Here is a 26,507-nt window from a genome sequence, read left to right on the forward strand (position 1 = left end):
GCGCGGCCGCGGAGCGGGGTCCGGCTCTGCCGGCACCTCTGCTCCGTTTTTTTTGGCTGGTCAGTCTTTATTTAGCGCTCAGGCGGTTAAGAGAGAGCAAAGGTAGGGAGCAACCTGTCTGCTTTGTTTAAAATAATTCCCCCTCTCCCACAGCTCTGCCCCCTGGAAGCATCTCGGGTGCGGATTTATTAATAAACGCAGGTTATTGGCAATAGTTTTATAGAGCCAAACACGCTGCGGGAACCTGGACGCGCAGGGAGAAGAACTCCCACAAAGGTGAATTCCCAGCATGGGGAGCAAACACAGAGCCGCCAGTTTTTATGTGGCCAGGGAAACTCCTGAGAGCTTTGACGCGTGCTGTCATTGAGGAGCGCATCTCTCCGATTTAGAATTTTTTGTTTACTGTTTTAAGATCTCTAAAAAATGTGGGAAAAAAAATCTTTTATGGGTCTATCCTTTCCCTACAATACCTGCAACCTTCTCGGAAGTGATCGCTTGTCGCTTTTAAAAACATATCTTAACAGTGTATGAAAATTACTCAGTGAGCCAAAAGGAACAGAGATACCTTTCCTGTCATGGTTTTTAAAATATGGTGATGATGATTATTATTATTATACCCCATTCATCCCCCCGCTAAATTTTTAACAGCCGCCATAGGAGTGTGAGGAAGGAACGGGCACAAGAGAATTATTTACTGCTAACCCAGCACATCTCCGTGCGTGGGCACATGTGTGATCATACATGATGCTTCCTCCGAGTGAGTGCAGCATCTCCGTCCTGCTCTTCCTCCGTCCCCTCTTCCTCGCCTTCCCCGTAACTTTTGGAGGCTGCTGGGATGATGTTGATTTTCTTTTTATTATTGTTTTTAATCTCGGCGTTAGGCACGCAGGTTCCCCATGCAGGTCAGGTCATTAGGAATGTTAACGTCGAGACAAAGAATTATAAACACGATCTCCAAGTCTCTCTCAATTCATTTCTTCAACCGTTTATTCGGTTTAAGTGATGAAAAGTGACAGTTCTGAAATAGACAGCTTTTAAAAGTAATGAAGTCAGATGACGCTTTAACCTGTCGATTGCTATAAATCAACTTTGAAAAAGATGAATGAACAATATTATTTGCTGGCTTAACTAGGAGTTAATACAGTGTCGCAGTAGGAGCTGCGGGAGCGCAGCGGCGTTGGGTGCTGCCGCCTTCCCGAGCCTCACCCGCCGCCAAAAATAACAATGTTAAAGCAGCAAAACATCCCTCCTTGTGCGGAAACCAGTGTCATTTTCACCGCTTTTATTATGGACCCTCGAAGGGAAAAAGGGGTATTTAAACGATCCCCAACATCCAGCTGGGAAAGGGAGGAATCAGCTATTTTCTTTTTCTTTTTTTTCTTTTTTCTTTTTTTTTTTTTTTCTCTCGTCATTTTTAGAGGCCTTTCGAGCAAAAGTCTCGCCGCGTTGCTGGCATTTAAGGCCAAACTGTTCCTTGTACCGAACCCACAGCCTCCCCCAGGAAGGTTTTCAAAATAAATGTGGGCCATTTCCTCCACTTTACCTGCTTCGTTTATTACCTACATGCTTGTTGGCACAGCGGGGAAAAAAAATAAAAAGGGAAAGAAATGAAGAAAGAAATCTAGATGAATAACAGAAGAGGAAAAGGTCGATTTTTTCGGGGGGAAAAAGACAATTTTCGTGGGCGAAGCAAGTACAAGCGTGAGGGGGATATCGCCTGTTCCTCCCGTCCCTTCCCGGCCTCGCGTGGAACCCGAAAAGTATTGCAAAGGAAGGAATTGACGCTCCTTTCGAATGAATTATTAGGAATGAATCAAAGACTGGTTTTATGAGCGGAGGGCTCGCTCCCGCAGGCTCTCCTTGCGCCCTTCTCCAATCTCGCTCCGGGCTGCAGCCCCGGGACGGGGTGCGGAGGCTTTGCCTCTGCTCTTGGGAAATAAAAATACCTCCCGGGGGTTTATAAACTTCTCCTTTTTAAATTTTTTTTAAGCTTGTAAAATGGTTTTAAAATAAGCTTTAAACAGAAAAACAAACGATGAGAACTCTGCTTGGGATTCAGGGCCGGGATGGATTTTTTATTTGCCTTTTTTCCCCCCTCTTCCTTCCCCGAAAAATCAAAGCGCTGCTCTTCATTTCCCAGCACTGCTAACTGTCCTTGATTTTATTTCTAGTCCTCGTTTTTTTTTTTTTTTACGTTCCCCGAAGGTGGCGAGGGGCAGAGGTGCGCGCCCAGCTCCGCGCCCCGCGGGCGGCGGTCGCGGCCCCACCTCGGGACCTGCGGCACAAACCCGGGCCACGGGCTGGGAATTGGGGCTGGGGGTGTCTGAGATGTTACCAGCGCTTCTTTCTAGAAAGTGTTATCGATTTTTAGGCAAGTCTCGGCCCCCTCACCCCCCCCCGAGAAATGTCAGAGCAGAGAACTTGAGAGAGAAGTTTCTCTGCTGTTTAAAGGTGACCTTTGGGAAAGTTTCCGCACTTTCTCTTTCACTGCTCAAGGACTTTATTTGAAGTTCCTTGGCTCACTACATTCTCTCCGAAGCTGACGCTGTCTCTTACATTGCACTTCTCAAGTCTTTATCCTTGAAAAATATGGAGAGGCAGATACATTTTCCTTCCTTTTTAAATTTTTTTTTATTTCCCTAAGAAAAACAATAGATCCTCCGCGGGGACCCCTTTCTCTCTGAAAAAAAAAAAAGAAAAAATAGCCTCTCTCTTTAGAGAAGAGCTCGGGAGGAAGGTAAATTGCTTCTATACCTGTTGCAAGTGCAGATTGCCCCAGTGACTCCCGTCCCCCCAGTTTGGAAGGGCAGCAGTGGTTGCGGGCAGGCTGGGTCCGGCGGGAGCTGTTCCGAGCTTGGCAGGGGGGGTTTGTGGGTGCCCACCCCGGCTCCTTCGGGGCTCAGTGTCCCCTGCCTGTCCCACAGCCCAACCCAGCCGTGCCCTGCCTCGGACGCGCTTCCCTCGCCCGACACCCCGCGTGGGCTTCCCAGGAGCTCCGGGGAGCTTTCCCCGGGGTTTATTTGCACGGAGGATCAGGAGGCAGCTGCGGGCGAAGATTTATTTTTACGGTAGGAGTTTGTGGGGCGACCTGGGCCCAGTTTCTCTCACACCCCTCGGGCCACCGGCCCGGACATGGCCTCGCCTCGGGCGAGCGAGTCCCCGGCCCCACCAGCCCCGGGGTGCCGGCACCGGGAAAAAGGCCACGGAAAGAAACTTTCCCCTCTCTGATTGTGTTACCTTTGGCTGAACGTGTAATGAAAATCCTCGGAAAATGTTACACAACACGAGGATACCCTTTTGGAGCAAAGCGTCCAGAAAAGCCTGGCCGCTTCCCTGGGGGCGAGGGACGATGCTGGGGGCGACGTTATCTCCCGGGAAGCACAAGCGCATCCTCAGCGATCCCACCGCGCTTCCCCCCTTCCCGGGCCACCGAAACCTGAGCCCGAAAATAATATAACCCGTCTGCGGCCGCAGACACGGCTCTCGCCCTTACAGTGTTACAAAAAGCATTTAAATTAATCAGGGCGCTCCCCACGGCTGCTAATTAGGCGGGGAGGGAAGGGAGGGCTGGCCGGGAGGAGCCCACGGGTGGCACCCCCGTGCCGGGGCTGAGCGCTGGGGAGGGACCGGGGGTTGTTTCTCGGCCCCGAGGGGAGGCTCGATGTGCTGCCGGTGCCGGCGGTCCCTCCGTGCAGAGCCGTGGGGATGGGGATGGGCGGCACACCGGGACACGCCACTCGCACCCCGCTGTCCCGGGGATTAGTGAGGACACGGCAGCCAGGGAGCTGCATCCTCTTCCCCCACCCCAGCTCCATACAGCTCCGCTAAGGACCCAAGGGTGGGTTTATTATATTTTGTAAAAATCCCATTTCATATCATTTTAATTGCCCAGATCTCGCGATAAGGCAAACCTGGCGAGAGCTGGCTTCCCCCCCATCCCCGCCCCCCTCCGCTAAAGTTACGATGGAAAAAGCAGAATAAATCGGTCTCCACCACCTCATCTCCACCCGGTACCGGGGAGGCTTCTTGCCCGAACACGGGGGCGAGTGGGGGGGCTCATCCTTAATTCTCCTGCTCGGGGACAGGGGATGCTGGAGAGAGGCCAGCAGCCCCCAGGAGACCCCCTTCTCCCAAAGTCCCGAACTGGATCTTGCAATGTTTGCAATCCACACCCCCCACTTCACCACTCCTGGCAGGAACCAGTTCTATTCCCAGCCAGCCGGGCTTCACGCCCTTCGCAAATCCAACTCGCTGACTCACATTACTATTATTATTATTATTATTATTATTATTATTATTATTCCCTACGGCTGCCAGGGTTGTGGGTTGCTGGGTTGTATATTTTCTTTTTTTTTTTTTGGCAAAAGGAGTGGCTTCAGGGCGAGGTTTTAGGGGCTCAGGTAGCCCCGAGGAGCCGCAGCCCCGCTCCGCCCGCAGCTGCCGCCGCTCCCCCGCACCGCAGCGCCGGTGGCTCCGCTCTGTGCCGGGTGGGTGGGAAGAGGGGCAGGGGGGCGTAGGGAGGGAGCGAGGGAGGGCTTGGAAAACCGTCCAATTTTCCCGTGAAAGAAAAGAAAATAATCAGGGGGGAGAGGGACTGTGGTGAATTGGTGTGAAGGAAGTGGGATTATTGCCTTAATTTTGGACATTGATAAGGGAATGAGGTAAAAACAAAACTCGCTTCATTATATACAACAAAATGTAATTTATACCCAGGGATGCCTGTCCACTGAGATTTACATCATTTGCTGATAGCGATCACACTTATTACTTTTCTTCAAAGACTTTTTCCCCCCCTCTTAAAAAAAAAAAAAAAAAAAAAAAAAGAGGGCATTTGTGCTAAATTGCCCAATGCTAGTGTGATAACTGTCAAAAGTTTGACATCAAAGGGAACTAATATTATTCAGTTACCAGAGGAGCTGTCTGTCCAAATAAGAATATCTTAATTACTGAATCACAACGGTAGAAAAGGGAACAGATCTGAAAAGGAGAGGGGCTGGCGGGGGGGGCGGGGGGGCGGGCAGGGGGGGGGAGCTTTCAGTCTGTTCCCTTTTGATGAACCATCTATATTAGGCCACTGTGCGATTCTTAATCATGTTTAGTGGTTTATACCCTTTCTCTCTCCCCACCGGTCCTCTGAACTTTATAACTATATGTAAACACGTTGTCAGTTTGAAAATAATCTTCTCTGGGTTCTTGTTAGAAGAAATTTCAATCTTCTTCAGTTCTAGATTAGGCAGTCTAGTTTTCTCTATCAGTGAATGGACTGGGTTTCTTGGACAATAATGTGCCAATTGTTGATGGTTTGTGACCCATAAAATGTGAGGGTGACTATTCTGGCTTTGGTATGTAATTATGCAAAACACTTTCTATAAAGGCTTGCCATCTGATCTAATGACAGTCCCTGCGGTCTATTTCAAAAAGGGAGGGTCTCTATACACAGCTCCTGAGAGAAAGAAAAGTAACATTTTGTTTTAATACAAGTTTTATGGGAAAAATGGATAAACACAGAAACAGCTGAACACATAGGCAAAGCTTTTTCGGGACAAACTAAAGCGAGGAGGAGATATTTTCATAAGTTCAGCAGAGCAACACCACGGGTCTACAGCATCGGGGTAGGGACAAATGATGTGAAATCCCCATAGGAAAAAAAAAATTATCTTCAACTCCTAAGCACCTTGGAAGAGATGGGAGGTCGCCGGGGAGGAGGTGGACGCCGGGGATCCCGCAGCAGCCTCCCACCTCTGCGGGCTCCTGCCATCCCACAGGAGTCATTTATTTCCCCCCTTTTTAAGCTGCAGAGCAAGGCGGGGTTCTACCTTAGCAAGGCTGTGAAAATGAGCTGGGCACTTGGGATGACACCTCCATGCGGTTCAAGGGACGGCTGTTCCACCTGAGAAATTAACGCCAGCAATGTAATATGTAATAAAAATAACCAGGATCGGCAGCACCAGCTCCATCTCCCTCTCCAAAGAGCCTGGACAGCAGAGGGTTTCTTTAACCAGGTGAACAGGAGGGTGGGAAGGAGATACACACGTTCCCTTAAAGAAAAGGGGGAAAGTTGGAGATGTTTGGGGGTGTTTTTTTAATGTATTATTTGTATTTTTCCCATTCCTCCTCCGCCCCCCTCCCCCCCTTTCTGCTTTCCTGAAAGGAGGGACGCTAAAGGGCTTCGGCTGCTTTGGTTGCTATCAAATGACATTGCTGCTACGTCACGGGACAAAACATAAACACTGCTGCCAATTTAAAGTGATGTATAAAGATTAATGGGAGATGAAGCATACTAACAACCTGGATTATAATGGCAGGAATAGTTATTATTTCTCCAGAGCACATCCATGTATACAGGGAGCCATAGGGAGCACACACTCATCGCCAGAATTTTATCTCTCCTCATAGGCATGATGTGTGTCCACCGTGACGTGTTTAATTCCCCCGTGGACTAAACTAATACGATTAAAAAAAAAAAAAAGTTAAAAAAAAAGAAAGAAAAAAGAAAAGTAAGCAAGAAAGGCTGATTAAAAGGGAGAATCAACAAAATATCAACATGCCACAGAGAGGAAGGAGGAATAGATAATTAGAAGCAAAAGAGGAGCAGGTAATTATGATCTGAAATTAAACATGATGTTTAAGACGTCTCCTTTGTACTGCAGTGAAGATTTCAGATTCATACACATAATAAACACTCAGGTTGTCATCTGGAGGTGCAAATCTGAAAGATATTCCAACAAATGAAGTGCTGGCAGAGAGAGGTATAAAGAGATCTCCGCCTGTCAGGGGTCAGACAGCCTGAGATTGCTTCTAGAGATCTTTTGAAAATTTCACACGATTGAAGGCTTAGGGGCTTTGCTGTGTTCGCATTTCAAACTCAGATCAGCGGGATCACAATCAAAAATAGAGGTCTGGAAAATTTTGATGCAAAGATGGCCACAGGCTCCACTGATTTTTTTTTTCCCCTTCTTCTTCTTCTTCTCCCAGACAGACACTCTGACATGACTATGATCCCGGGGATGACAGAGTTGTCAGAAAAGAAAGGGAAAATAGCATCTTGTCTTGTAACTTCCTATCAGTCAAAAGGAATTTAGGATCCTCTTTCCAATAAAAGAGAGGGAGAAGGAGCAAGAGGGGGAGCGGGGGAAGACGAGGCTTTCTTACTGAGCAAAGAAAAGTGAAGAGAGTTCTGTGTTTCATAATTAATATTCCACACCTAAACGTTTCTGATCTCTTCCCTTTACAGTCCTCCCACCCCATCACCTTCTTCTTCTCTACAATTTCAATTTTAGATCAATCCAGGTCCTCTGAAACAGTGTGCACAAGTGATAAAATACTGGCTACATGTATATTCGTGTCTAATACTGTAGCATTCATCCTATATTCTTCCATGAGATTTATTACTTTTTTTACTCGAACTTAATGTAGCTACATGATTTTAGCAACAAACATCTCCTACCGTCATTGTTTTATTAAAACGTTATATCATTCTAACAAATATGTGTAAAAATAAAAATAAGTAATAAAAACGGAAGGAAATAGAAAATTTAGAAGTGTCCTAAGAGCCGAAGAACAACAAGAGAAGGATTAAAGCAACGGGAATTGTGTTAAAACATAAATTCAGTATATTCTGTTTATAACTCTTTTGGCAAGGTCAGGTGCAATAGGAAGTGTTTTATCATCTCAGCTATTTCAAATTAATTGCTATTGATTTGTTGACCAGGAGGAAGAGTAGTTAGCTCAGGTCTAATTATTGTGGTTTCTGAAAGAAATGATGCGGGTAACTTTCCAAAGGAAACGAGCTGGGTTTGGAAGCCGGACCTTGCCGGGATGCTCTTTCCTAATTAGCTCCGAGTGCCTGGGACCTCGAACCTCCCGAAATCTCCCTCCCTACGATTTACTCCTGCATGCTCTGCAAGCCAGGTCCTAAGAATTAGTAAAAATTGCCCGGTGCTGCACACCCTGCATGGATTTTTGTTGGATTGATCTTTTAAAATCAATTTCTGTGGTGCTGTGTGCGCTTCTTCAGGTAGAGAGAGGAGAGGGAAACAGCGAAAATGTTTTTGGTAATTGACCATTTACATATATAGATGAAATTTCTTTTTCTTTATGAAAGAAAAAAAATAATAACAAGAAAGATTAATTTTTTTTCTACTTGGAAAGGATGGAAAAGAATTCGGGCTCCACTGAGTAACCGAAGTTTCACAATCTCTTCAGAAATAAAACATAAACGCCCTTGCCACGCTGGGAAGCAGAAAATAACCCCTGCGAAATGCCTAAAATGATGAGATTTGCATTGCTAAAGTTATGATAAGAAATTCTGTATTTGAAACCACCAAAGTTTCCCGTTCTCTCAATACTCCCCAAATGTGACAGTGGTAACTCTGGCAAATGACATCTCAATAATGAACAAAACATTTTTTTTTAAACCTTGCCATCTGAAGCAACCAGTTAATTAACAAATAACCCCCTCATTTTTCGTGGACCCCACTTATTCTAAATGAAGGATGAGAAGTTTAAGACGAAAAATTAACAACGAACTTGAGGGTGTGAAGGAAAAAAAAAAACAAAAAAACTTTTGAGGGATGCGTTTGGGGTGTATTTTCCTCCGCTGGGAATATTTCAGGGTTATGTCACACAAATAAACCTAAGCGGTAGTGGAAGCAATTTCCTGAAGATACTAAACAGGGCTAAAGAATTTAAAATAAAAGAATTCGAACATGGAAAAATGGATTGTTTCAAAGGATTATTAGAAATATATTTTGGGGGAGATTTTGTTTTTTTCTCTCCAGAAAAGATAAATCAGAATTAGGAGGATTCGGGGTTTTGTGCGCCTCTGCCTGTACCTGAGTGGTGACGTGTTTGCAATCCAGAATTTCAGGTGCAACTTTAGAAATAAGGAAATAAAGACAGAAAATCGGAGAAACAGAATTAGAAAGACACAAGATTAAAAACATTCTACGGAGAGCGGGGAGAAACAGAAATAAGTCAAATTTTAATAATTATTTCCCTTCCTGGGGAAAAATATCCGAGATTTTTTCCATATGTGCAACATAAATTCCAGCGTCTGCCGAATTTTCCGCTTTTAGCTGAACAGTGTATTCGCGGAGGAAAAAAAAAAAAAAAGCCGAAAAAATGATGGAAGTCCTAACTTTGCCATCGAGCTGTCCTGTAAATCAGCACGTTTGTGCTCGCATCGCGTGGATATTTTTTAATCTCTGGAAAGGTCCCGTCCCGCTGCGGGGAGTTCGTACCTGGTCAGAGGGGAGGGAGGGGAGGAAAAGCAGCAAACGAACTTGGCAGGAGGGAATCGCTGCCATTCTGGGCAAGGACGTGGGGCAGGAGTTTAACTCTCAAACTTTTACTTGGGAAGAGTAGAAAAACTGAAATATTAACGAGCCGGCTTGCGGGGAGGGCGGTGGGCGCAGGATTGAAGTGGGGATGCCCCCTCCTGCGGGCTGAGAGAGAGGAGGGGGGGAATTTGTATTCCTTTCACCCTAGAGATAGACAAGATCGTCCTGACAACTGCAAAACGCAGGGGTTCGGACCTTTGTTCTGGGGCTGCCCATTGCGATTTGGAGGTGGCGATTTCGCCCTTTTTTAAAGAAAACCAGGACGATCCGTGGATGGGCATTTTTGCCGCAATAAAGTTTTCACAAATCTAGAGTGCATTTTTAGTTTTAGGTTTTCTTTTTTTTCTTTTTTTTTTCTTTTTTTTTCTTTTTGTTTTGAAGCGTGGCTAACAGCTCGCTAAGAATCGTGGAAATTATCGGGAGCTCTCCTGGTGACTCCAGCCCGCTGGGTGAAAGCGTCCCTAAACCGAGGCAGGAGCGGGCGAGCGGGCCCGATCCTGCCTCCCTTCCTCAGGGAAATACCTGCCTCTCACCCAGCTCTCTGTAATTCAGTTTTAATTCCCCAAACCGGGATGCCCCATCCCATCCTCCTGCCCGCCCCGCCTCCATCACCCAACCTCCCCCTCCCGCTGCCCCACGCAGGACAAGCCCAGTGCAGGCTCACATCAATCCCCAGCTGGCTCCAGGTTCTGGGTGTGATTTCCCTGACCCCATCCCGGTTCCTGTCCGGGGACACCGCTCGTTCCCCACCACCCGTGTCCCCCCTCGGGGTCATCCCGCTGCGGGCGGGGTGAGGTGGAACCCCCCCACTTCCAGGTGTCGGGCTGAAAACAGCTCCCAGGGCACACAGCACCTTCCCTACACCCCCGAGGCGATAAAATCCTCCTGAAATCTCCCCAATTGCAGCGGGTATCGCCGCGCTCGGCCAGCGGGGACCTTCACTCGGGGTTTTTTACACGGGGGATTTTGGGTTTCTCTCGCACCCCTCTGTCTGTGAGCCCCTTGCAGCCCTCATCGCCTCCCGCACGGCAGGGAGTGTTGAACCCAAGGTGTACGTATGGCCTGTGATGTACAGAACTCCCCGTGCGTGTTCCTGGGGGACGCGGGGCTCGCTGCAGGTGGGTGCGGGGTCACTGTGGGGCACACACAGCCCCAGCCGCGGGGATGTCCCTGAGAGATCCCAGCGTGTGCCCTGGGGTGTTTGCAGAGCACTCGGTGCCTCCGGTGGGTTTGGGGGGCAGGAAAGAAGGCGGCACCGCCAGAACTATTCCCAGGCACCAAACACTGCTGTGGAGATTTCACATGATCTTCCTAATTCCACGTTTTATATTTTATGATTTCTTGCCAGCATCACAGTGTGTTTCTGTTTAGATATACTAAGCTCCTTGAAATTAATTAACCTGTGGTCAGCGACCAAAAAAAAAAAAAAAAAAAAGTAATGCTGGTTAAACTATATTCCTTTACATCGTTTGGTCACAGTTAGTTACAGAATTTTCCAGCTGTGAGGATGATGTACACTATTTATTGTAATTGAATTGCTGTTATAACACCTTTCAAGAGGAAAAGTGATACATGACAAAAGTTGAGCTGACGCAGGGACCCCCTTTTATTCCACCCCCCATCTCCCCCGGCTTATCTGGAATAAAACCTTCACTAGGGCTGAGGAGCTGGGCTGTTTGAGGAGCAGCGCTGTTTGAGGAGCAGCGCTGTTTGAGGAGCAGCGCTGTTGCGGAGCCGGGCCCCGCGGAGCCGGGCGGTCCCCCCGCAGGGACAGGCGCTCCTCCGGCCGCGCATCCCGCGGGGATTCCCGGCTGAGCCGGCGCTGCCCGCCCATCGCTCCAGCAGCCGCACACCGAGCAGGGCTCAGGGAGCTCCTTGCTGGCCCAAAGCACCGCAAACAGCCGTTCTCGTGTTTGGGGAGGCGGTTGGATTTCTTTCCATCCCACGACTAATAGATTCTCTAGAGCATCTGAGAGATTATTTTATAAAGCAAATTCAAACCAGGCTGTTCATTAGATCCCGTTATTATGAAAAGGGAATGATCAGTTGGGAAAAAATCTAGCTAATTTGGAGGGAAAAGACCATAGATTTTAAATCATTTCTGTAACTTTTGCTACCTTTGGCGGTTTTGGCAAGAGAACAAACAAAAACCCGGAGGAGTTAGAAGTGTTTTTTCCTCTCTCTCATTTTTTCCCCCTTCTCAGTGCCACACAGCAGCCTTTCCTCCTTCAACTTCAAAGAGTACTGAAAGGACAAACATTCTGATACAGCTAATAATACACGGAGAGAAAGAATTTGCATTCCTTAGCAAATATAAGTGCTCATTAATAGAATCATGTATTTGGCTAAGAACATCTTGCCAGTACAGCTGGGAGATAGAAAGTGGTCGTGCGGGGAGGGTTGGAGAAAGAGTTTTGATTGACGCTGTAGGAGCCACATCACTCCCCTTTCCCCCAGTCATCTATATCAGGTCAACGATTACTATTAAAAAAAAAAAAGTAAAGTAATAATCATAAAGGAACAGATGGGGACAGAGTGCCCTGCGACTTCTGAAAGGCACAGCAAGGACTCGCTACCTAGAAATTCATCAAGATAATGCTAATTGCACTCTCAGGCCGTGCCGCAACCGCCCTGCTGGGGGTCCCGCATCCCTGCCCTCATCCCTGCCCTCATCCCTGCCCTCATCCCTGCCCTTATCCCTGCCCTCATCCCTGCTGCATCCCTGCTGCATCCCTGCTGCATCCCTGCCCTCCTCCCTGCTGCATCCCTGCCCTCATCCCTGCCCTCATCCCTGCTGCATCCCTGCTGCATCCCTGCTGCATCCCTGCCCTCATCCCTGCTGCATCCCTGCTGCATCCCTGCCCTCATCCCTGCCCTCCTCCCTGCTGCATCCCTGCCCTCATCCCTGCCCTCATCCCTGCTGCATCCCTGCTGCATCCCTGCTGCATCCCTGCCCTCATCCCTGCTGCATCCCTGCTGCATCCCTGCCCTCATCCCTGCCCTCCTCCCTGCTGCATCCCTGCCCTCATCCCTGCTGCATCCCTGCCCTTATCCCTTCCCTCATCCCTGCCCTTATCCCTTCCCTCATCCCTGCCCTCATCCCTGCTGCATCCCTGCCCTCATCCCTGCCCACTCCGCACCCTCCCACCCCCAGGACTGCTCCGAACTCCCCGATGCCCCCCGAGCCCGCAGGTTTGTCGGGTAAGGACGGAGCAGTGGCTGCGAGGGGGGGCAGCGATCCCTCTCTCCATCCCTCCATCCCTCCATCCCTCCATCCCTCCCTCCATCCCTCCATCCCTCCATCCCTCCTTCCCTTCCCGCAGCGCTCGGGGCTCCGTGCCCGCAGGCACGAACCCTCTCTGGCCCTCACACGGCACGAACCTGGCTCGGGGTGCAGCCCCCAGGGGGATGTCTCCACCTGATAGGTGTGGTGGGGACTGACAAACAAAATTAAAGTTGCCTTCTGATCGAAACTTTGTTCGTTTGACTGAGCTGAAGACGATTCTTGTGATTATCCTTATTTTACACTCGTGAGAACTCTAATTTAGTTCTTATATTCCCTACTATAAATCTGAATTTACTGTTCCCTGTAGAGGAATCTTCTCCAAGAGAGAATAAATAAAAATCAGCTTGACACAGACCCCAGGAAAGTTTGCAGACACCCAGGTGGGCAAATCTTTCCTGTTCTCAGCACAATAAATGATATAAAAAAGAGAAAACCTTAGAGAAATTTAAAAGCAACTCAGCCTTTTAGGGTGATTATCCTAATTTATGCCTACATTTAGTGAGTCCCACCTTTCTATGAAGAAAAAATACAAAATATCAGGCCGGCACAGACTGAGTAGGTGTGTCTGTGAGGAGACTCACAGTGAGGAGATGCTGAACTGGAATTGCAGCTCAGCACTGGGACTATAATTTGTTCTCCTGGATTCCCAGTCTGAAAAGTGCCATAATTATCAGGATTTTAAAGGTGAACAATATATTTCAAACTGTTATTTTGAAGGACCCTGTGAGTTTATTTTTCACTTCAGTCTTGAACATCAGGTTTGGATATCTTTGTAGAAGATAACCCTTAATTCAGCTGCAAGGTTGAGAGCTTGGTGCAAACACAGAGTAAGGATACTCTGCTGAGAGTCTTACTCCATCAAATTTTCCTGCTAACAATTTCTTTCTAGGTTTTAACTCTTTCAAGCTTATTTATAGAAGTTACCTTTATCTGTGAGTTTAGTTTTAGCTAATTTGGAAGCACTTTTTATGCATTATATGAGTGTATTTTTATTTCTCCAGCACAGCTGAGCATAGCTTGGCTTTGACTTTAGTGGATTTTATTTCACTGGAGATGCACATGAATGCCAGAGGAGTGCACAGGGAACGCATCACACGTGGTTCTCTGGGATGGTTTGTGCATGGCCAGAGCAGAAATGTGTGCTGGGTTCCAAGAAATCCTGTATTTTATCAACAAAACCTGCAGAAATTATCAGCTGGGGGCCTGCTGTTGGTTTAGGCCCAGTGGTCATGGGTCTAATAACCTTCTGACTGAGCTTGGGATTAAAAAGTCAGAAATCTGTGGTTCATTCAGCAGGTGGGACCCTCCATCTGAGCACACTGATGTCTGCAGCCACTCTTTGTTCTGTCCCAGTGGTCCCCAGCCCACGCTGGCCCTGGGATAATAACATCAAGCAAGGAATGCACTGGCTTTTATTATTATTATTTTTTTTCCTCACCTCTCCCCATCCTTTTTAACTACTGTGGCTGTGAGCAGCCTCGGAGGGTCCATAAGGTTAACAAATTGGGAATTTCAACCCCCTTTGTTTCAGCCTCCCCTGGAACACGCCTGTTGGCTTTGCTGCGGGGCCTTGAACCCAGGAATCCCTCCTGACCCACAGCCCTGAGCTCACAGGGACAGCCCCAGCAGGGGACTGCCCCAGGGTGAGCAGCCCAGATCTTTGGGGATGAAACAAGATGTTTCAGATGTGATGAATTGGACATCTGTTTCATCAGAGGGGAAAAAAAAGGAAAAATTCATCAGCTCTAATGAGAGATGCAAAGATATTTTGGTATGTTGATAGGCTGCCTCCTGCTCCTCACAGCTGGAACAAACACTACCTAATCTATTGGCCCCTAGGAATGATTTTTTCCCCCCTGGGCAATATCTTTTCTTCACATCAGATCACTGGAGTATCAGTAGCAGGCACTCGATGCTTTGCATTGTGCTCTTTAGCAGTTTTGGGTCACTGCCAGCCTCCAATTTACCTGCAAGTTCCCTTCTCTGGGATGTGGATCCATTCCATACTGGATTTCTTAAACATGAGCTCGTCTTCCTGTGCAAGCTTTTATTTTTTATTCAGTAGCTCTACGAGAGCTGAAAGCATTTTGTTTCTCTGTTAACATGATCAGGGGATCTACTTTTACCCCGAGTTATCCTGTAGGATTCACCTCTTCCAAATGTTTCCATCCCCTGTAAATGTGGTGAGCAGGCATGAGGGGCAGTTCTTTGTCCCCCTGAGGACACCTCAGTGTCACCCATCCCCTGCAGTGGTCTGTACTCAGTGCTGGTGGACACTCTCCTGTGCTGGCTGCTTTATCAAGGGATTGCCAAAACCCCTTGAGATTTTTATTGGTGGCTTTGTGTGGTGCTACATCCCCTCCCTGGACCTGATCACCTTTTCCCCTTTGGACATGTGATGGCTTCATGCACAGGCTCAGTTCTTGCAAACCCAACTCTACAGTTGTTTGTGCACAATTATTTTCCTTGTAAATACAATATTATTGATGGAGACTTCTCTGGAAAGAATTTCCTCTCCAGCTCCTATTCACTTCACTCCCTGGTGCTGTGTTCTAGGTGCAAGGCTTTTGCTTTTATTTGCACTTCCCTCCTTGCAAGAGGTGGCAGGAGGCCAAGCTCTGCCCGAGCCATCTTGCACACCAAGGGCTGAATGAAGCCATTGAAGATGTCTCTGCCTCCAACCCCAAGTGTGTGCTTTTCATCTGAAAGCCTGTGGCCAGAGATGGTGCAAGCTCAGCTGGGATTTTAGCCAGGCACTTGCAGACCAAGTTTTACAGCACTGCCTGAGAGGGGCCAAGTAGGCATCTGCCTTTTCCTGGACATCCTTGCAGCTGCCCCAGCAGTGGCCTGTTTCCAAAGTGCTGTCACCCACGTTTATTCAATACTTGACGTTGTAGAGGCTCTTCAGGAAGCTTCAGGATCCTGTCTGAAGCTCCTGATAACAGCTTGTTGTGCTGTTGACACGGTTGCAGATCCTGTGACTCCCCATATTTCTTTTTTTAGAAGTAGCATTCCAGCTCTTCCTCTTTTCTGTGTTTTTCTAAGCCTCCCTTTCATTAAATTGTGCTGATGCCACAGAAAATTGTCAGCTGTCCATTCTTTCCCTAGACAGGGAATATATCTGTATGTATATATATGTATATATGTATGTATAATCAAGGCAAGGGGAGGAAAGGGTCAGGTGTTGCTATGGAAAGAGACTGTTAATCTGTGACAGAACTGGTACTCTGGGAGGTGAGAGCCTTCCCCTGCACAAAATCAGCCTTTAAAGGGAAGCTCACCAACCTTTCTCCAGGGGACACCTACCCCAAGTTTGCTGATTTGGTAATTTGCTCCCCTTGTTGCTCGACTTTGATGATGGCTTTTCAACCAGATTTGCACTGCTCTAAATGTAGCCCAGTCTCAGCTAGTCTGGATTAAATTAGAAAGAAGATTTGTATCAGGTATTGCCTTGAATGCCTTACAAAGAGCTTGATGGCCAGGTCCTGGAGATTACCACAAGTTTCTCAAAAATCCTGTGATGGTTTATGCCAGACAAGCACCTGCTTACACACATCAGACACCTTTCCCTTTCAATAGATGCATCCAAAAAGAAAGAAGTGGAAATTGAAGCAAAGGGAGAGATTAGTCCTTTTCTCATCTATTCTGATAAAATGATGTCCCTTGCAGAGCCCACCTGGGTATCACTCTGCTCCATGGTGTCATCAGGGACTGTCAAGCCAACCACCCTGCAGCAATCAAAGCAGTGCTGCTTTTATTTCTAAGTCCATTTCTGACAGGAGGATGGAGCAGAAGGAATCCTCCTTTGGAGGTGCCTTTGCAGAACTGGTTTCTCTTTGCTCCGTGCATGGACATCCAAGTGGCTTCATCTTCCCAAAGCTCCCAGTTTGTGTGTCCCACAAACTGATCTTCAGCTGAGGGCCCCACAAGGTAAAGGACACAAGCTACTAACTGTGGCAATCTGATTGCATTAAAAGTTCATGTGATAAAAGGTAGATCTGCCAGCTGAATGTTTCATCCATACAACTTAAGCTGCACTCTGGGTGTTTTTACACCTCTGGAAGAATTGGGTGTAATTTTAACAGCTTGTCCCATAGCTTTATCCTGCCCTAGCAATAGAACTAGAACTAAAGAGTTAAATGAATTTCTTCCCATGCAGCAGGATTTTCAATTCATTTCACTTTTCCAGCCCCTGCCATTCTTCCTGCTGACTGCAGACCTGCCAGTTGGTGCTGCCTCTCCTGGTCACTTGGAGGTTGCCTCATGGACCACAAGGTTTTCCCCAGCCAGAGGCTGAGAAAGCTGCTTGGAGCAGTGTGAGTGAGCAGAACAAGCCTCTCTCAGGGTCATTGGCCTGGTGTGATGCTCACACACACCAAGCAATGTGGCACAAGCAATGTTTTATTTTTGTTCTGCCTGGCAGTCTCAGTTTCAACTTTAAAAAAAAGTTTCCTTTGCCACAGGAAGCATCAGAGGACTGCACACTGAGTTCTGTACACAATACAAAGAGTCGGTTTGAATATTAAAGTGTTAATGTTTCCTTGGGTGTCCCTTATCTCTAAGTTTTCTTCAGCAGTCATTTGATTGATTCTGAGATTTTTGTACAGCTTTGGACCTTTAAATCCTGGTAAGAAATCACTGTGTCTATTTTTTAAATCTTTGTGATCTGAACATTTTTGCTTGCAGGCACAGGTGTGTGTGTGTGTGTGTGTGTGTGTGTGTACATATAAAAAATGGAGTTATGTGCCTCTCTGGAAATCAAACCTGAGAAAAGGAGGCTAGCTCTTTCCTCCACAGAATTTAGAAATTTTCCATTTTCTGTGTTTTTCAGAGATGATTTTGCTGCAAAAGCAGCACTCAGGGAAGGGCTGTGGCCTCAGTGCTGCCTTGGGCACATTTCTCCTTTCCCACCCAGCTCAGCAGCAATGTTTTGGTCAAGGATAGTGATGGACACAGGGTGTCAATCACAGGGGCTCTCATGAACTTCCCAATAATAAAACAGTGAAGTTCTATGATCCAACCAACACTGCTCAAGTAATTTGAAGATCAAGGCATACTGATGATCAGCTTCTGCATGGTTCTACCAGGTAAATAACAGGAGTATAAACTAGAAAAAAAACCCAAAACACCAAAAACAACCCACCAGGCCTAATCAGAACTTTGTCACACAATTCAAGATGCTGCATGGGGTGATTGTCAGTGGTCACTGGTGACAAGGTGACTGGTGAGAAGAGGAAGGAGGTGATAAGTAAGAGCTCATGGTGTGCTCAGGGCAGACAAAAGAAAAGTAATGAAGAAACAAAGAATACTTTCCAGAGCAAAGAGATGACTGAGAGAAGGGCTGTTTTTGCAGCAAAGAGCAAAAGGTTTTCTTCACAAATGGGCCTGAATTGCACCATTATAGAGATGGGGTGCATTTCTGCATTTCTCTTCTAGGGAATCCATGGCTTGTTTGCTAGTGAGTCCTTGGTCCTAGCAGTAAATCCATCCCAAATAAAAGCAAATCTGAGTAGATTAGGTGAGGGTTTTGTTTGCTTTTGTGGGGCTGTTTTGCATGGAAACATGTGCCTTGTTCAATGGTGTCCATCCACATCACTGCAAGTGCTCCTTGAATCCAAAAGTGTTTACAGGGTAAACTTCAAACTAAGAAAAAAATCCCAATGTCCATTATAAATTAAGGGACAACTTAAGAGACAGATTTCCCTCTACATTTGACCTATCCATCATGGTCTTGGCAATGTTTTTAAAAGCTGTCACCTCAGTACCATTTCTTAAGTGATAGGAAAGAGGGTTTATCCACTGTGATGCCATGATGAGAGGGTTGGGGGAATGGAGGAAAAGAGGCAGTTGGACAAATTGTGACTAAACAGACGATCCAAGCTGGCATTACTGATGGAAAAGAAACTGAGATATAGTAAGAAAGAATGAAATATGCAAAAGAAGAAGAGCACAGGCATCTGGGAAATGAGGGTAAGAAGTATGACCTTGCTGAAGGATGGGAAAGAAGCATGTGAAGGGTATCTGGAGGATGGGCACAGGATGGTGGGAAAGGGATTTGTCACTTGTTTTTTGGGATGGGCAGACAGACGGGAGGCTGTGGCGAGGGAGGAGACACAGACAGGGGCACACAGCAGACCAGGCTGGCCCTCAGAAGGGAGCTGGGGGAAGGTGACAGGTTGGGGGAGGCAGGGATGGCTGCCAGCCTGCCTGGTGATGGGGTGGCACTGTCAGTGCTGGTACTGTCAGGGCTGGCAGATGACAGGAGCAGGAAATGGGGAATACGGGAGAAGAAAGAGCTCTCAGCCCCCACCACTGACATGGGAGGGGTGAGCTCAGCTTCCATCTCTCTGTAGCTCCTCAAAATCTGGGGCCATCTGGACACAGTCCTGTCCCTCCTACAAGCTGTCAGCAGCACCAAGGGATTGCTCTGGCAGCCAGGACTCCCTGGCACATCCCAGAGCCTCTGTGCTCATGGCCAGAAGGGCAGATGGCACCGGATCCACTACAGTGGCTTTGCACCACCTGGTGTCCCCTGTTTGGGGGAGCCCTGCAGAGCCAGGTGAGCCCAGCCCTGGTGCTGTCACCCAGCCAGGGCTGCAGGGCCACAGCACCAGGAGGGGACACCTGAATCCTTGGAGGATGTGCACGTTCAGGATGGCCACGTTCGGTTCTGGTTGTGTTATGTCAGGCATCAGCAGAGCAGCAGCTTGAGATGGGTGACAAAGCAGGAGAGTGACACAAGGTCTGTAAAGGAGCAGATACTTGCAGTGATCAGCGTCTTCAGCACATCTCCTCTGCCCAAAAATTAAAATTTGGAATGGTGTTTTGAGTTGCTCCTGCAATGGGCATGAATAAGAGTTGCTGAAAGTATTGGCCACTCCTGATCATGCTCACCTGTATTCAGGGATTATTTTATTCATGAAATGTTTCAGTAACCCTCAACCTTCCCAAGAACAACCCTGGTTTATTACAGCAGATCTGGTAAGGGGGATCTGCAACGTGAATGCTTTGGGCTAAGAAAGTGTTGTGTGGTTTTTTTTTTTTTCCTAATAATGCCAAGGATCACAGCTCTTCATTCTACAAAAAACCAAACCAAACCAAACCCAACAAACACACAAACCATAAAAAAATCGTGCAAAAATCCAGACCTGTAATAACAACAGTATAAAATTCTGTGTTAGAGGAGAGGACATGGGAAGGAAGTGGTGACTGTGAGTTGGTTAAAGGTCAGCTCTCCCTGGCTGTTTCTCCTGTCACCCCAGGCATTGTCTCCTCACAGATGTTCCTGTGAAAGGGGAGAGGCTCTGGTTAACTCATCCAACCCTCAGCCCTAACAAACTCTTCAGACAGAGGAGACCCTGAGACTTTTAGCTTGACTCCCATACATGCATGTATTGCTCTCACTGGAAAATAAAAATGTTTTAAAATAAATGACATCTCTTTCTGTTAAATTGTAAGGCCTCTTCAATCTAGGTATGACATTCTGGCCAAAACCTTTGAGGCAGAGATCCTCCCAGAAGAAAAACAAAGTGACCCATGCTGAAGATAACCACAGAGTGAAAAAGAAAAATAAATAGAAGGTTTGAGCACAAGTTTTCTCTGCATGATAACCTGGTTTCCTAAACATTGATTTATTAGTCATTCAGTAAAGAGGAGGAGAAAAAAAAGGAGAATAAAAAAGATTCTGGATTGATAAATTTGCAAATGTTTTAAATTTATTTTATCATGTACCATGAAAATACATGCAATGAATTCATGCATAAACAAATAATGAAATATCTTTAAACACACAGATAAGTGTGCACACATTGTGCACTTGTAGAGAAAGCAGAGCCCAGTTACAAAAACTGATCTCAGAGCATGCTGGCCTGCCCAGCTGTGTCACTTTGCACTGGGACAGCAGTCACTGCATGATGACACACCCTGCTTTGGGGCTGCACCAGGGTGACAAATTGGGAAATACATGTAAATGAATGATCTGAAGCCTGTGACACCAGCCAGTGATGGCCAACCCCAAACTCCCCTTCCACACAGGGTGAAAAGATGAAGCCCTGTGGCACTGGAGCCCTGGCACAGGTATTTGATGGAATGGTATAAGTGTGGTGGATGTGGTTCAGGAAAGGGACATATTAGCTGCAAATATCATTAAAGCAGCTACCAATTTAAAAATGCATGAAATGCAGAAGAAACGGAGCCATAGCAAAACCTGTTAGTGATAAAATTGGAAAGAGAAGCACTGCATGCCCAGCTGGTTAAATCATGATGGAGGGCAAAACCGAGTGAAAAATAAACACCAGATTTAGAAGCACACTTGATGTATCTGGCAGACTGCAGGAGCTGGTGCCACTAAGGAAGAGATGTCTCTAAGCACGTGAGAACTGCCCAGTTCTGTTCAGACCTGCACATAATATTGGTACTCTGCAGTCTCTGCCACCTCCCCTCGAGCAGCAGGGAGCAGTGACCCAGCTCTTCCCTTGCTGTCCCTGCTGACACACAGGACTGGACCCAGACTCTCACAACAGATTCATCTTCATAGAATCATTTAATCTAGAATGCTCTGGGTTGGGAGGGACCCTAAAGATCATCTCTGCACCCCCTGCCACGGGCAGGGACACATTTCACCAGCCCAGGTGGATCCAAGCCCCATCCAACCTGGCCTTGGACACTTCCAGGGATGGGGCAGCCACAGCTGCTCTGTGCCAGGGCCCCACCACCCTCACAGGGAAGAATTTTTTTCTAGTATCTAATCTAAAGCTAACCTATTTCAGTTTAAAACCATTACCACTCATCACTGTACTCCCTAATATCTTGAACAGCTATATCCCCTCTGAGGATCTAGAGGCAGTTTTGCAATCAACAGAAAAAAATTCAGGAGAATGGTATTCATAACTCTTAGGTGACTTCAGTGTTCAACATCTATTGATTTCAAGTCAGGAGAAGTTTTAAAAACTTCTTTTATTTTCCTGATTAGCTCCTATGAAGGCAGCTTCTGGGTGTCCAAGCTCTCAAAAAAAAAAAATCAAAGGAAGCCTGAATGCAAAGCAAAAGCACAGTTGTCACTTTAGTTTACTCATGCTTGTCCCAGAAAATGAAAAGAGGCTTTTTCTCACTTTGTTTTTTTCTTTTTTTTTTTTTAATGCACTCGTGCAACACAGTTGTGTTTGGAGTTAAACTTCTTATTGTCATGTTGGAAACCCAAACTGTGAATGCAAATCTCCTGATGGCTTAGTACCAGACCTAGGAGTCTCATTGCAGAGACATCTTTGAAAATTTGGCCTCATTTTGTAGTGACAAAGTGACAGATTCCTCTGGTAAGGAAATTGTGGTGAGCAGAGTGCCTCGAGGTTTGGCTAATTTGCTAGGATTACAATTTGGGTTTTAATGACAGTAGCTTAGCTTTCCCTCAAACCAGCCATCAAAACAGAGCTCTGCTTTTAGAGAAAACCAAATCCACAAAGATACAAAAGTAGATTTATCCCATCTGACTGGTGTTCCAAAGCTCCCAACTAAGCCTGTGTTCCCCTTGTCACATTTCCTCTGCTAGAACCTGTGCCTGGTTTTTAAAGTTCTCGCATTGTTTTGAGCAGCCAGGATTCTTGAGAAACTCACTTCACCCTGTTTACTTCAGAAATTAATTGGGATTTGTGTCTCACACTGATCCTGAGCACATACCTTGTCTTTTAGGCTGTCATGTAAGGAGCAGTGGGATGGGTGGGATGGTTCCCCTCCTCTGCCACACAAAAGAGAAGCCTCATGCCAGGATCAGTTCCACCAACTCCTTCACTTGTTTAAAGACACCTTTTTATGATAGAAATTCTTCTCAAACCCTTGCCAATTAAGCCCAGTTTAATAACTCTGACCACAAATTTCTGTTCACAGTGCTCCCCAGAGGCAGATGGTCATTATCACACCCTCACTCCTTGATAGGGAAACTGAGGCAATGTGTTTTTAGGAAAACAGAGTGGAGTCTTTGTCAAACCTCCCAGGTGAGTTCAGTGCTCTGCAGTCTCCCATGTGGGACAAAATCCTCTGCTGCTGGGTATAAAGGGAGAATCTCCTGGTTTTCCTCATTGGAAAGATGCAAAGGTGAAAAAGGGGGAGCCAGGCCATGAAAATGATGTCTGTGGATCTTCCAATTCTCTGCTGGGCATTTGAACTTAAAATGTCAGCAACTCTCTTCTCCCTTGCTCTCGAGAGGGAAGCTATATCTGGAGTAGGGCAACATGCCTTAATTTGAGAAATTTAATGCCTTCGAAGACTACCAAAGCACAATTAGCAAATAAAAAAATCCCAGAAGTCAAGGCAGCAGACCAGAGTATGTAGTTCAAACATCAAAGGAATATTACCTATGCTTTCATCTCCCTTTCCTCTTGTGAGTCAAAGATACAAAGATATTACTGCATATTTTAAGCATTTTCTGTTTTCAAAGCTGAAATGTCGGTGTAATTACCCCAATGGTAATTTCTGTTGTGCTGTGCCACGCAGGTACTTCAGCAGAATCTCCCAGTTTTCACATTATTATCTCCATCTCTGCCTTTGATAGGTTTGTGTCCAATTTGCTCTGGATTTGAACTGGTTCACATTCCTTGAAAATCTGCTTTGAATGCTGCCAGATGAGGTATGGTACTGACTTTTGTGGGGCATTTTTGATGTCCTGCTTTCACCTGGTTCCCCCATCCTCTTTCCCAACTGCAGGATCACCTGGTTGCACTGAGACCCACAGCTCAGAGCAATCTGTGATGCAACCACCTGGAACAGAACAGAGCTCTTACCTTTTTCTTTTCTTCCATCTTTCTTTCTTCAGAATAAACTTTGCAGCTGAGGATTATTGACAAATCTGCTCGAAAAAGCCACGTGAAGAGCATCCTTTATGGTCCATCTTGTGGTAAAACGTGGGTATTTCTTTGCTCATTTGAATGTCAGTGGATTATTTATGCTGGTGCAATGTTTTCAAGAGATAAAATACTCCCCACTGTGCTACATGCAAATCTCTGCAATGTAAACATAAATAGTTGTTGCACATGCATAATCAAAGACATTTTTAATAATTATTGTTGGATAGTTCAGTCCTCTAATAGCATCATCTGGTGTAAATCAGTGTAGCTCTACTGAAGCCTGCAAAGCCCCTACCGATTTGTACCAGATGGGGCTCAAACTCTCCACTCTAAGTTTAGCCCTTCTACAAAAATAAAAAAAAGAAAGAGAGAAAAAGCCCTGGTAGTCCTTGAAAATGAAGTTCATTGTTCATTCATGGGAAGCTGGTAGAGCAAGAGTGGCAGGGACTTTTCTTGCTCCATCCTCAGCCCTTATCTAGGGAGAGCATTTCTGCCATGAGGGCAAGCAGGGGGTTCTGTGCCAAGTGAGTTCCTGGCCCCTCTGCTCAGACTGCTGCCAAGATTTGCCAGATAATGTCATTTATAACATGAACTCCTTTCTGACAAGATTTGGACCAAGACCACCAGCTCTTTAGCATGGGCCAGCAGACACTGCCAGATGCTAGGAATTTTCAGAACCTGTGCTGCATTTTTAGACACCTAAAGGTGAAGGGCTGGAAATGTGGTTTTCTGTCCCCAGAGCAATCTTGTTTCACTGTCATTCAGCATTATCTTTCCTCCAACACTGTACACAGCACAAAGAACTTTCTAAAGCTACTTTGACACCTGATTTGACTCTGGCTGAAGACAACAACCTCAATTTCATCCTTCTGGCGTTCTGCAAAAAACTGTGCTCTGAGTTAATATAAAAGACAATATTCAGTAGCATCTATTTTCACAAATTAATTTAGGCTACATCATTCAAATGGGCACTAGTGGAGTTGCCCATGAAGATTTTAATGCTAGAAATATACATTAATATCCAAACCATCAACAATGCCTTAACTGCTGTACAAAGTGTTTTATCAACAAACACAAAGTAAGTTAAATTTGCTTATATAAAAAGAGGAAAATTAGGAGTTTGGTCCCCCTCTTTTGAATGCCGACAGCAAAAATATCCACTAAATACTGGATATTACCTATTAATAATAGATTGGAGGAGAGAGTTTTGACAGAAGTGAAGAGTACACACACATACACACAGCACAGATGTACCCACATTTCAAACAACTAAAACTCTGCATCACTGTGATCAGCTCTTTCAGGTTTACCTGTCAGGTTTTTTTCCCCCTTGTTTCTCCATTTTTTGACAAGATCCTCCAAAAGAGTTGCTGTTATTCTTGTGTAGGCTTGATGTGGATGTAAACTTTTTTGCAAGAAGCCTGAGCTACTGTTAGCAGCTTCTGAAGAGCTCCAAGTCCGACGTGGGTTTAATTTGTGGTGAGTGCCATGGCAGAACTGTCTAACAATATAAGTCTGTTGGACATGTCGTCTGGGCTGTCACGTTCAATTTGCACATGACCTCCTGGCCAAAAAATGGGAAAGAAGTGGTAGAATGTGGGACTGAAAGCTTATATTATTGCTTTGACAGCTTCACTCATCTAGAAGTAATGCAAAATGCAATCTATATTTATACTCCCTGACCTTCTGTACAGAGAGTGAAACTATCTAATGATGGGCCATGGTAGCAGGGAAAGAAACAGATCTCAATACAGCTGGAATTTGTCTACATTTTTTTTTTTTTTGCTTTTCAACCATTCAATTACAGTCAAAAGATAAATGAAACATGAAGAGTGCCTTGCTTAGGTAGTGACACAATTATTTTGTAGTGAGTAGGTTCTGGCTTTGAGCCTTGGCAAAGGTTGCCATGCACACCTTGTTTCACTAGATACAGAAAATCTGCCTGCTCCCATCAGACAAATCCCCTCTGCTTGGAGGTGTGTCCTTCTGCCCATCACAGGAGGAGAAGAAAGACACCAGCAACTCAGTACCACTCTTCCCCTGCATTTCAATATCCTCCAGAAAGGCTGATGCTCTAATCCTATTAACCACGATGAATCAAGTCAGGCCCGATTGTAAGTGGGACGTGAGGCATTTCTGTGCAAAACAGGCAGAGAGGAAGAATCTTCTCATCTGAGGAGCAGCACATGGATTTGTGTCCTCCCAGGGAAAAGAAATAAATATAGCAGCCTTTGATTCTGACAGTAACCACCAGGTAACACCTGAAGATCCTTAACAAAACCTCTCAGAGCTGGTATCGTGCTGCCACAGCTCAGCATCCTTCACAGGGCTTCACTGCAGCCACCACTGCTCAGAGCAGCACAGCTTGGCTCAAAGATTCAGCCTCCAGTTTCTCCATCCTCATCCAAATGAGACACAGGATTTGCAGGAAAAGTTATTTGCAGGGATGAGCTTTACCAGAAGATGACACAGAAGACAGCAAGTGTGGGGTTTATGAATCTCGGTGTATTTTGGACAGCCACATCACTTTGAGCTCATCTCTCCACTCCATTGACCCATCCTGCTTTAAATAGGAGTCAATCCAAACTCCTCTGACCTTAGTAGTGAGAGTTTCATAAATGGTTGGAGGCTGTGAAACAGGTTTAGAAATTAGGTGTTCGTACAAACCAGTCACTTGTTTTCTGCTGCAATTGTTTTCTTCTGGTTTGCCATGTTTTGCTCATGTACATTGAATTAATAAAAATCATTGGATGAAAATTTCAGCTGATATCCAAATTTCTGCTTGGAATTATTTTTTTAAAAGATATGTGTTGACAATAATAAGCCCTGAAACTGATGGTCACTATACAGTAAGTATGCCAGAAAACAAAAATGCACAAACAAGGCTATGAGAAGGTCATGCTTCATAAATAAATACAAGATGACATAACTAAGACAAAATAGTTCAATGATGAGAGGCTGAGTGAAGATTAATATGCAATTTATCTTTTGGTTTGTATATCGATGAGGAAAAGCAGTTTTAATAGTCCAAACTATTAGTTATCC

At 46.0% G+C, this 26,507-nt stretch overlaps 1 long non-coding RNA gene across 3 annotated transcripts in view; it reads left to right on the top strand.

The window, feature by feature from the left end:
* The window catches only part of LOC117002110, a 32,599-nt gene extending 7,050 nt beyond the window's left edge, over positions 1–25,549 (top strand). The window contains exons 2-4 of one of the 3 annotated variants that reach the window (XR_004419210.2): positions 16,817–16,943; positions 23,171–23,245; positions 23,432–25,549. This is a non-coding gene — a long non-coding RNA (uncharacterized LOC117002110). Of the gene's footprint in view, positions 1–16,816; positions 16,944–22,506; positions 23,246–23,431 lie in introns of all 3 variants that reach the window. The other 2 variants (XR_004419211.2, XR_004419209.2) reach the window with 2 other exon arrangements.
* Positions 25,550–26,507: the final 958 nt, after the last annotated feature.

Source organism: Catharus ustulatus, chromosome 12 (assembly GCF_009819885.2).
Source record: "Catharus ustulatus isolate bCatUst1 chromosome 12, bCatUst1.pri.v2, whole genome shotgun sequence".
Taxonomy (NCBI): Eukaryota; Metazoa; Chordata; class Aves; order Passeriformes; family Turdidae; genus Catharus; species Catharus ustulatus.